The sequence below is a fragment of the Macrobrachium rosenbergii genome, chromosome 12 (assembly GCF_040412425.1).
Source record: "Macrobrachium rosenbergii isolate ZJJX-2024 chromosome 12, ASM4041242v1, whole genome shotgun sequence".
Classification (NCBI taxonomy): domain Eukaryota; kingdom Metazoa; phylum Arthropoda; class Malacostraca; order Decapoda; family Palaemonidae; genus Macrobrachium; species Macrobrachium rosenbergii.
Window position 1 is genome coordinate 38,883,077 of NC_089752.1, and position 12,004 is coordinate 38,895,080.

Below are 12,004 nucleotides of genomic sequence, written 5' to 3' on the forward strand. Positions count from 1 at the left end.
TGCGGGAAACAAGCCGCTGTTATCTATTACTCTTGATATTGTCTTTTTTTTTATATCTGTCCGTCCAGTGTTTTCTGGAAGGCAAAGTGGGACTTTGAGTGAATGAATTTTTTATAGTTTTCCGTCTTATCTATCGAAAAAATTTTCTGTGTCGTTCACAAAAGAATATTGAAGGCATAGCTAACAATAAATCTCTCTCTCTCTCTCTCTCTCTCTCTCTCTCTCTCTCTCTCTCTCTCAACCAATCAGGAGTCGCTTTTGCCTCCTCTTTTCGAGGGGTATTGGATAGACTGTTGTGATTGGCTAAAAGCTATCTGGAAGGTTTTCAGTCAGACCGTAGCTTTGGCTTTGTGGAGCCATGTTTTTTCGTCCTTCGTCAACGTCGCGTCGTGACAACGTGACTCCAAATGATCTAGGATATTAGTCAATTAAGGTGAGTTAAGTTGTAGGGGTTGAGAACTCCGTGAACATGGATAAGTGAGAAGCATAGTTTTATGATCACATACAAATTTATGATTCGGTATAGTAAGAGGTATGTTAAACCATAGGAGACTTGTAAAGTTGCTTATCCGTACATGAGAGAATGTGATAGTGCAGTACCGCTGAAGGTTGCTGCATTTCATGTGTAGTAAACTGGCTGCCTTTACAATAGACAAGTGCTAGAGCTTGGGATCCCAATATTAAGCCAAAGGAGACTGGCCAGCATAGCCTGGGTCAAGTAAGTTAGTCACTCAGTTGTGATTGTTGCATCGCCGGTTATGTCGAATCCTTAAGTGAAGAGCGATGCTTCGGTGCAGTGTACTTGGAATCAATATATTGTGAATGGAGTCTATATCTTGTTGAGGTAAATTTATCACAGGGGTGTCAAATTCATGGCCCGCGGTCCAAGTGTGACCCGCGAGGTGCCAAGAGATTTTTCAACTCGAGCTACTATAACTGTTAGAACTGAGGAAAATTTAACTAAAGTTACTAAACTGTTAAAACGAGACATAATAAGTTTTACCTTTCATTCAAATGACAGTAATTTATTAATTTATTTCATATTATAATTGCTGGCAATAAGGATGACCAGCAAAATAAGTTGTAATCTTCAGTCTTGCCAGTAAGTAATTACCAAATCTTTGATGGCCCTCGAGACCATAACCAAGTGCATAATTGGCCCTCGAATGGATTTGAGTTTGACACCCCTGATTTATCAGGTCTTCCCAGTTGAAATTGCTAATGACGAATTTGCTTTTAGACTTTATGGGCCTGTGGTACCTAATTATAACCTATTGCATTCAGCTATCGCATAATGTTTGCCGTAGTTTTCTTTTTCGGGTGGATGGGAAGGGTGGGGGTGGAAGGTCGGAATGTGGGATGGATCGTTCATGTTAAACGTTAATGATGATGATGATGATTAGAACGGTAAGACGATTAAGTATTTAGGATTTGACAAGGCTAATCCTCACCCATCCAATTAGTGTCGAGAGTGTCTGGGATTCCCTTCGAAACTGCGACCAAACCCAATAATGCTTTCATGACAGGAAGACCAGCAGCGTAGAGAAAGTACCCTTTTTATTTAAATGGAGTCTGTAATCAATCAATATCATTCGTTCCCCTCAAACTCCAGTTGCTTACTGACGATTGGTCATTATCGTTAACCTCAGTTTAAGAAACTTTTGAATCAGAAGAAGGACGTATTGCATAGTTCAGATTTTAAAACTCATTTTACCTTTAATGCAAAGGTAGAATGGTTTAACCTTTACATTAAAGGTAAAAGTTTAATGTAAACTTTTAAGCTATTTCAACTCAGTGTTTCATGTCTTGTTTCTAGATGCACCAGCTGCGTACATCTGTCAAAATGCCAAAATCTCAGAACACTGTAGGGTCTGTTAGGTTCCTTCATAATGATTACTTCGTTGTTATTGCTCAGTGTCAGCGGTGGGTCTTGTCCGTAGGAGTAACCCCTCAGTTTCAAAGTTCTTTGTTAATGCAAGGAAAATAAGAATGGCAGGATTCCTAATCCTTTGTAGAGTACCAGTGCCCATCAGTTTTAAAGGTATTGTAATGGCAGCTATACCGGGTCAACTGGGAGATACACTAAGTATAAAAGCAAGTTTTTAAATTCTGTAATGAACATATTTCTTAATGGTATGCGTGGTATCACAAGTTGAAGATGGCTACTTTAGCAAAGAAAATCGGGGTTATATGTTTTATTATATACAACATCTGTGGAAGTCGAATGCTGATGACAGCATAAGATGATTCAGTTTGTTATATATGTTTCGAGTTTATTCAAACTGGATGGTAGCAATGGTATTTATTTTTGCTTTCTTAACAAAGCATATTACTAAGCCAAAGGTGTTCAGGAATAGTCCTTGGGGATGTTGGGGTGTCGTAGACGTGAAAAGTCTGGAAATGGAATCATTTTTTTATTTATTCTAGGCAAATAAACGGAATAACTTTATTTCAACGGTTTCTCCAAGAAAGTACGTAACTTTTTCTAATAAAGATTTTGAATGAAATCCAGTTTGAAGAGGGATATATTATAATTATCAAACAAAATTAGTCAATTCTATTAAAGTGAAAATGGAATATAAGTATATAAATGAAAGTTCGACTTCCATGTGAAGGGCTATATTCATGATTTATGTCACTGAAATCAAGATAGGTATATATATAATTGTATAAGGCACCTAGCCTGACCATAGTAGTGCTCTTAATATATATGAGCCTGATATATATACGTGCGAATATAAAGCAAACATTACTGTGAGACATCTAATCTGGCATATAAAATGTATTAAGTTTATTTTTTCAAGTTTATTGCTTTGCAAGTATTTTTTGGAAACAAAGTATGCACTTTATTTTCATTTTTCAGAAGTAAGTTCGGGGTTCAAGTAAAAAGTCCGAAATCCATATGAATTTTTTTTTTTTTTTATTCAATAATCCCTTTATGTCTTCGTTCTTAGGTGTTCAATTTTCAACTGAAAATTTTTCCCCGGGACGATAAGTGTTATTTCACTGTTAAGAGAAAATGGAATAAAAGTTCAGTCATTTGAAGGGACTGCTGAAGATGACCACAGAAATCAAGTTGCTGTAGACATGTAATACCCAGCCTAACCATAATAGCTCTTAAACTCAATGAGTGAAAATTGTTTTAAGATAACTAAACTCACAGTTTAGACCTAATCTGGCAAGTTATGGTTTGATTTTGTTTTGTTTTGCCAAATGGCCAGTTGATGAGGATAGTAATTTAAATTTGAATTCCGAACCCGATATGAATTTTCAGCTCATTTTCGTTCTAGGTTTAACTTTTGAAAATTTTGACTTAGTGTTATTTGCTCACTTGAGACAATAGCATAATCTTGCACCACGATCATCAAGGTTGCTGATTGTAAAAATTCTTTAGATATTTCCGGATGATGTTGCTTTTGTCGGTAACTGGACATTGATTGAAATAATTAGTGAAAAATTGTTTTAAATCCTAAAGTGCTTAACCGCAAGATTTTGTAGTTTTCGAGTTGAGGAGGAGAATACTGAATCTATATTTCAAGTTATTTTGGTCTATAACTTTTGAGTTGTGACTTAGTAAAAACTCACTTGAATAAATTTTAATCTTGCTCAGTCATCATCAATTAATATTCTTTTACAAACCCTCCACATTACATTCGTCGACGTCATTTACATTAAATTTGTTATTCCATAACGTGTTTGCTCAAGGGTTCTGATTTTTCAGAAAAGTTTGTAGCGTTTCGTTAACAGTTTTGCCGTGCCTGACCAACTCTTCGCTTTGGTCAAAAGAATTGCTCCTAGCCAGTTGAGTAGTTATTTTTCCCAAATAACTTTGGGTCACTGTAGCATTTTTAGCCAGAACGACCACTGTGCCTGCTTCCAATTGTTCATTGATGTACATGGGGTTACGGCGGTTGTGGCTGCTGTCTTTGGAGTGATTTTTCTCAGAACAATTACCACACAGACTAATTATTCCTTTATCATTTGTTAGTAAGAGTACGTAAAACACTGGCTTTTCTGAATCGAAAATCGAATGATGAAAATCTAGTCCATTGATGAGAAGGTCCTTGCTATCAGCCGTAGTTTGTAAGATTAATTTTGGTATTTTAAGCTGGTTAGGATCGTTGTTTTTGCGTTAAATGAGTGGTTGATAGTTTCTCTATTGCAGGCAATGGCAGTGATAATTACTAGTGAAGATTGTTCTAACATGGTTGAAGCCAGTTAGGGGCAAGGTCAGTTATTGATAACCTACTCCAATAAGTGTTACTTTGCCGTTATTTCCAGCAACATACATGAACGCTATTATGATCTCCGGCTTTTATTTCCGCCCCACATTGAGACTTAGGAAGAACCAAGTGACCAAGAGCATGGGGTGTGGGGAGGGGGCGTGGGGATCTCATTTAACAGTGTTTCATGGCTGTGTTGAAGGACTTCATTTGATAGATGTTATCAAGATTTCCTTCAATGTGTTGAATAAAAATTTCCTTTCAGGTTACTATAAGATTTGGGATTTGAAAATCTGGACAAATGGCAACAGTCCAGTAAAATTCTAATCATTTTTAGTACCAACTCCTCTACCTGTAACATGCAAAGTGCTTGATTTGATATCTGCATTTAAACGAAAATCTGGACCAGTTTGGCATGTACATCCCTCTACCTAATTGGTTGATGCCCTCTGGCATCAGGGCAGTTGATAAGGTAATGTGTTACCTCTCCGTATGGCACGATCTAGACTAGAGATTTTGGATCTAACGCAACCGTAGCATCATCTTGTCATCAGTAAGGATGTGGGCGAGGCTCGAATAGGGCTTTTAGTTCCATAAAACCATGACATGTGGGTATTTGAATACCTGTCGTAGCAATGGGAAACCATGATCACTTTTTTGCAGTCGATGGATTTGATAAATCAGGATTCTAATTTGTTTACTTGTTTCGCATGCAGATGTCGCTACATATTGCCTTTTGCAAATCGTGAGTTGAAATTTCCCAAAGTGTTCGTCTTTAAAATGGCGTGAGTTTTCTGTTCATACCAGTGAGCGCGTGATTCCCTGTACATAGCATAATTAGTAAATTATCCTTAGAATGAAATTTGTGACACTTCAAGTTTCCCTTTTCTCCCAGAATGGTGACGCACTTCCTTTCCATTAGGGAAGGTATTACAAGCTGTTTCAGTGAGGCAACGTATCCAGAGAGTTTAAGAAACAAAATTAAAGGGGTCACTGTGGCTGTGTGTCATGCGTGCTTGAATACTCAGTAAATGGGTTACACTGAAATGAATTCACTCGGCTTGCCTTTACATGTGGAAATACCTCTCTCTCTCTCTCTCTCTCTCAAATAACGAAGCAATAATAATCTTGCCTTTAAGGGAGGTCTCAGCGGGTCGAGTAGGAGGGGGAGGCCCCTGTCATCATCCTTGCCTTTATTTTGTAAGTCCCATCTCTCAGTCCATGACGTGGGATGCTTTTTATAGTTTTTTTTTTTTTATAATTTAACCGTCTTAAATAGTTTTTCAGTTTCATCGTGATTTCTTAAGTTTTCTCATTTGGTTAACTAGATTGATAGTTTTTTTATTTGATTATCTTAAATTTGGTTATCGACTGTTGGCTTTCCATATTTTAAGCTGGAAATCGATTTTTCACAATATATTTGATTCAACTGTATAATTCATTTAACGACCCGTCAATAAATGCAGTAATGTTGCCAAATGAATTTTTCTTTTTAAACGTCAGTCTTTCTTCTAGTAGTGAATTATCATAGAAGGGAGTGCGACGTCTAATATATATAATTGTTCATTTATCTGTCGCCCTTTTATTTCCCGAAAAGTCGGCTTTTTTCATTCGATAATGGGAGTTTCTTTCCATTTTGGGTAAATCAACTCTACTTTAGGCCTAGTTTGTTAGCACATGAAATAGAAGAGATTGTGTGGAGAACTTGAAATCAAAACTTGACTGGAAGTTAAGGTCGAGGCGCTCTTCCACTTGTCATACTCCTCGCATTCCAGGGCTTGCCAATAGTTCCTGTCTGGTATGCTTTGTTAGAAAATTAAACAGGGTTCGGAATTTTTGCTATTAATGAAATTGACGAGATGAGAAGTTGCGAATGAGTTCTTCTGTGTTAGAGATGTTTGATGGAGGCGAGATGAGACAAAAGGATGGATAGATAGTGGCTAATGGACTGACCTCTCGTCAGGTGCCTTAAGTCAGTATCTTGCCTTCATTGCCGTCAACCTCAGGGGAAGATAGTGTGCGGGAGAAACGGGAGAGGAGTTTCCTTCTGCTGCATATGTTGGAAACAGAACTGTCTGATGTTGTGGGTGATGTGGTAAAGGGTATTTGGATATTGAGGCCAAATGGGGAACAAAAGTGAAAATGTTCCCTCAGTGACCCTGAAGAAGCATTAAGGCAAAAAGGTTAAACATGACGGGATATATATCGGGGTTTTGTCAGGAATAGAAAATGTATTTTTCTTTTCTTGCTGGGGCCGTAATGCAGTTTTCATGCTTGAAACGCTGAAAATATTTTTATTCTTGGAGGTAAGACCTATTTAAGTCAATGGTAATTTTTTTTAAGATGGAAGAGGCGACTATGAAAGCCTGCTTTCTGTGGGTGAACATACTCTGTAATTATATGCTCAACTAGGAGATCTGGCTGTGCAGTTTTTCAATTTGTCAAAAGCCCGACATGGTGGCAGTCCATCACTGACTCATGCTAAAGCACTATTTAAGAAACCTTGCAGCTAAATTTAAATGGAAAGGGTTTGTTAAGTGTTGATTATTACTATTGATAGTGGTTTATACAAAGCGTGACTCCAATTCCCTTTACTCAAGCTAATTTGATTAGTCGAGCAAATAAACGTGATTTCACATAAGGAAGATGTCCTTTCAGAATATTCAAAGTGAATTTGCTGTGTGACACAGCCGATATAATTTTCAGCATCGTATGGTATCCATAATTTGACAAAAAATAAATAATTATTTGCAGAACATTAGTTGAAAGCAAGTGTATGATACTTTCATTCTTTCAGTTGAAGCCTTCCCGAGACCTGGGATTTGGTGAGAACACACAAGTCGTTACTGTAACATATAATAGAAAGCAGCTATAGAGTGACATGAAGGATATTGAAATAAGCTTTAGGCAGAGATTTCATTCCAGCATGGTAAGTTTTATGCATGAAAATTTTATTAATTTTTTTTTGTAGGTGTTCCAGCATATTCTAATAAAGTGCCACTTATTTTGAGGTATAATATTGTGTAATATCATGAAATTATTTACATAGTTAAAATTATTGTGCTTATTTTAAAACTAGGATTTTATGAGGTACACTGATCATATATTTCAAAATGTTTGTCGAGTCATGAGAATGCTAAAATTATTGTGCTTATTTTAAAACTAGGATTTTATGAGGTACACTGATCATATATTTCAAAATGTTTGTCGAGTCATGAGAATGCGAGTTGTTTTAGCTAATAGAATTGCCTACGTACAAAGCACGAACGTAGGCGAGAAGTGTGTGTGTTTATCGTAATAGGTTTAAGAAAAGTTCATAAATTCTCCCAAATAAGTTTGCCTCTACCTGTATGTATCAGAATGGTCTGATTTTCTCTTCGATTTCCAGATAAACGATCCTCGAGTGAGAGACAACATCCCTTCACTTGTGTGGAAGATGATATCTGCTATATCAAGTTCGCATCCTTGGACGAATTTTGACGCCCAGGACAAGAATTTACCCCAAGTAAGGGATCTCAGTATCTGTGATGATTTATGCCTATTGTAGACACTATCGTATTTATAATTGTTGCAGTTTTTTTTTTTTTTAGCTTTCCTTTAACCTTTTAACCTCTGTACTTGTTAAAGTTGATGGTGATGGTACGTACACATAAAAGACTTGACAAAGTGACTAAAGTATAGATGAAAAGAACCTCTTATTGCCTAACATTTCTTAGAACAGTATAATTTATCTTAAAAATCAAAGATGTTGGCTGACTCTCCTTAGCTAGTGACCGTTTTCGTAATTTGGGCACAATTTTAGAAATTTTGAAAATACTAAACTTATTACTTAAAGTTCTTAAACTTTTTCGGGGTATCGAATAACAGTTATGCACATTTTGAGCAAGTTTTCGTTGTGACAGAAACTTTTGTAACAAAGTAATTCCATTGACATTAAAATTAAGGGCTAAAGTTAGACGTCTTATCTTAAGAATTGCAGGTGCGGAAACTAGACCAAAACTTTGATTTAAACTAGACTACCTGTCTTCTATCAAGCCATTGTTACAGTAAAGATCATAATCGCTTTATTGTTACTCTGATCAACGTTATAATGTCAAGTTTCTGCAGTCAGAACGGAATGAAAGAGTATTGCAATGTGAAAACTTACAAGCTGATCAAATGCTAATTGATCTTGTGCAGAAATTGTTGGAAGCCAATTGAAATCAGGGGAGAAGATGGTGCAAAGTCTAAGGGCTAAATATTGGCTCGAGGTCGTCCATGATATTAGCCTTGGAATATAACCCATTACCAAAACAGTTATACAAAAGTAGGCCTTGGAAATAGGAAGGTAACGGAGTATAAAATTTAGCCAAAGACCCAGCGCTGGGACCTAAGGGGTCATTCAACACTGACAATGGAAACAGGAAAAGGGCATAGGGTCTAATTAATGTCTCTAGGAATTAAAAAGATAATGAAGTAGACGGTTGAATTTTACTTGGATGTGTAAATTTGAGCGTTGAAGATAGATGTCTGATGAGTGGAAGGGTACAAGGAAGTGACTGGATGTCCTTGAAGTGTCCCTTTGTGAGTTTTGTTAAAGAGTATAGTATTCAAGTAGTGCTTCATCATCTGTATCAGTGTTGTTCACCAAGAGTATTTTTGTCGTGGAACATCTTTCACAGGCAACTGAATTTCTTTGTTTTGATGGTTGTCTTCCTTTACCTTACGAACAAAATTAAACTGATTCGAAGTTTTCACTTTGTCCAGTGTTTTGACCGTTCTAAAGTATGTAAAGGTAACTAAGAGTTAAAAAATGCCAGAAAAAAATCGGCATTAATCTAGTTTACCTATGTGCGTGCATTTCCACGACAAGCATCTCAAAGCAATTTCGTTATTATTTTTTAACGAACTTTATGAAAGGAGCCGAAGTGTTTTGGTTTATCAACTCCATCGCGGTCGGTAATCCTTTTGCAGATAGGAAGAAGATATCATTATCATCATCATCATTTATGTCAGTTTTTCCCCTGAAGTTGTCAGACGTGGAAGGGGTTGTCTCCACTACTCTGTTTGGTACACTTTCCCACTGATTCCCCCATCTGACCTATCTCCTTTTTCCACCACTACATTATTTCTGGGTACCTCCGTACTTATTGCTTTTTCGACTAACTTGAACTTATCACGCCTTCTCACATGTCCCAAACTATTTGAGTCTGTACTACAGCCTCTGGACATCACTTGCATCATCTTTACATTGCACTTTGGATATAAACCTTAGCATTATTTAGTGATGCCTTTTGAAGCTCTCCTTATACCTTTGTCAGCGCCTGTGTTTCTGCAGTACTGAGTTAGCCATGCCTTAAGAATGCATCACAAGTCCTTGCATGTCTGATAAGAGGTTATTTTTATAGCAATCTTTTTCAGTTCATCAATACAAGGCTGCTCTTGTTACTAATATCTCAATACTTCCTAACAGGCTAGTGTCCCCATGGTAACAGGAATGATTTACCACTTCCAAAACGTGCCTTTTAACAACAATAAGGTGTCCCCCACCATCTCTTTCCCTATTATTGTCCTTATGCATTGTCAATAGAAGTCGGTTACTCGTATCTTGTGCGGTCCTGAGTGTCGCTTTTGACACCATCTTCCATTTTTTTAAATATTGCTACAAACTCTCCTAAGCCTGCCGTTACTTGCACATAGCAGTTATCACGGACCACTCTTTTGTACCCTTCTGTGTTTAACCTCATTACTATGATAAACAGCAAAAGTCTCATGGGTGACCCTTGGTGGACACACATTTACCTTGAATTCGTTGGACGCACCTGCCACTGTTTTCCGTCTTTGTGTGGTATGGTAAATATGGTTAGCTCATTTTGGTACTCTCTGTGTACGCAGTGTCTTTTTAAGTGTTTTGGTGTTCCATAACCTCTCAAGATCTACGGATATGTGGAATGATTTTCTCTTCGCATGGTACTATCAAGAGCTACAGATATGTGGGATAATTTTCTCTCCGCATGGTCGTATCAAGATCTACAGATATGTGGAATAATTTCCTCTTCGCATGGTACTATCATGCAGTTGCCTCATTATAAAGACCTATTGTTGTTGATCTCTAACAGTAAGCCAAATTGATGATTATCGATTTCACCGGTTTCTCATAGCCTGTGCAAATGCCTAACATTTTACTCATTTTCTCATTCTTCTGGTCCTTTCCATTTCTTGATCAGGTTTTCCTATAAAGAACTGTGATCTGGTCAGCTTTACAGTGACTGGTTCACTAAACATTTCTAGGAAATTATAATTCGAATGGCCCTGGGAGATTTCCACATATCTGAAAGGAACCTTCAAATCTCTTTAATGATTAGTCTCTCTTGGTTCCTCTGCCGTGTAGCATCCTTTGGTTTGTCTTCGTTTTTCGCATAACCTGTTTTTTTTTTCAGGCTATGCAAAACACTCCTCCGACATTCCAATAAAACTTTTTAGTTTCCTCTCCATTTTTCATCTTTCCCTCTGCCTCTTTCTTGTTCTTAATGTATTTATTTTCCTTCTGCTAAGTTAATCTGATTTAGTTGCTCCCAGTATCTTTACCCTAGTTACCTACCTTTTGGTTTAGCCTCCCTTCTCTTTTCCTATTGCTTGAAGGCTGCCTTTGACTCTCCAGTAGACCTTCGTACATATTGATTCTCCCACTATGTCTCTCGATGTCACGTCTGCTGTGTCACGCTGCATTCTTTTTTTTATGATATATTTATTGACACTTCTTCTTAATATATACTTTTAGATTTTCCAGCTTTCAGTTTCCATGCTCTTATTCTCTTGCTGTCTTTTTCTTTATCCCTTTCCTCTCCCTCACTGTCAGATCATTCCGAACAGTGTACACTGTATTAAGGATGCCTTCCCTGGTATATCATCAGAGACCTATTCTTAACGCTGTTTGTGCTTCCGTTAATAAAATCAATGTTTCAGTTTTCCACCCCTACATGTGACCAACTTCTCTTCGGCTGCTTGAACTGCCTCTCCCTCTTCCTCATTTTGTCTACCTGGTTGTGGTCAGTATAACGAGAACGCTTGTTTTACCTTTTATTTTGATCTTCAATATTCTTGTTTTGATTTGTCCCCTCCATCACATCTGCCCATTCCAATTACTAAAGGCCTGTTCCTCTCTAGTGATAACGTAATAACTACTGGTTGATGCTTTGATATGAAAATGTCAGTGATTTCATTATACTTCTCAAGGAAGAATCGTGGTTCCAAGACTCTGTCCATGAACTGATGCTTAGGTGGCTTCAGCAACCATAGGAGATTGAAGTTTCAATGTGTCACTTTGCACAGGAAATGGAACTAGTTCTTGGACTGTTTGCTTTCCGTCATGTAGTTGATTGGCATGGCTATTCAAGATGGGTTCAGTCAATCGTAATTCAGAATGTTTACTTCTTTCATAAAATTCTTGTATAAGGTTTCTTTGGTTGCATCCTTAATTGGAGTAATTGAAGATTATTCGTTGAGTAGACATATTTTCTTCATGTTATGGTGCGATTTCCTTTTCATGGACTGGAATAGAATACGAAATTTAGGCCAAAGGCCAAGCTCTGCGGCCTATGGGGCAAATCAGCGCTGAAAAGGAAATTGAGAGTAAAGATGATTTTAAAGGTGTAACAGGAGGAAAAAAAAAGTTAAGTATATCTTAGTTTTACCAGACCACTGAGCTGATTAACAGCTCTCCTAGGGCTGGCCCGAAGGATTAGACTTATTTTACGTGGCTAAGAACCAATTGGTTACCTAGCAACGGGACCTGCAGCTTA

General features: G+C 37.4%; 1 long non-coding RNA gene across 2 annotated transcripts in view; it reads left to right on the forward strand.

Annotated features, from left to right (window-relative positions):
- LOC136843636 (uncharacterized) overlaps window positions 1-12,004 on the forward strand; it is a 370,124-nt gene that overhangs the window by 351,741 nt on the left and 6,379 nt on the right. Inside the window, exons 1-3 of one of the 2 annotated variants that reach the window (XR_010854624.1) lie at window positions 316-433; window positions 7,021-7,152; window positions 7,612-7,728. This is a non-coding gene — a long non-coding RNA (uncharacterized lncRNA). Of the gene's footprint in view, window positions 1-315; window positions 434-7,020; window positions 7,153-7,611; window positions 7,729-12,004 lie in introns of those variants that run through there. The other variant, XR_010854625.1, reaches the window with a different exon arrangement.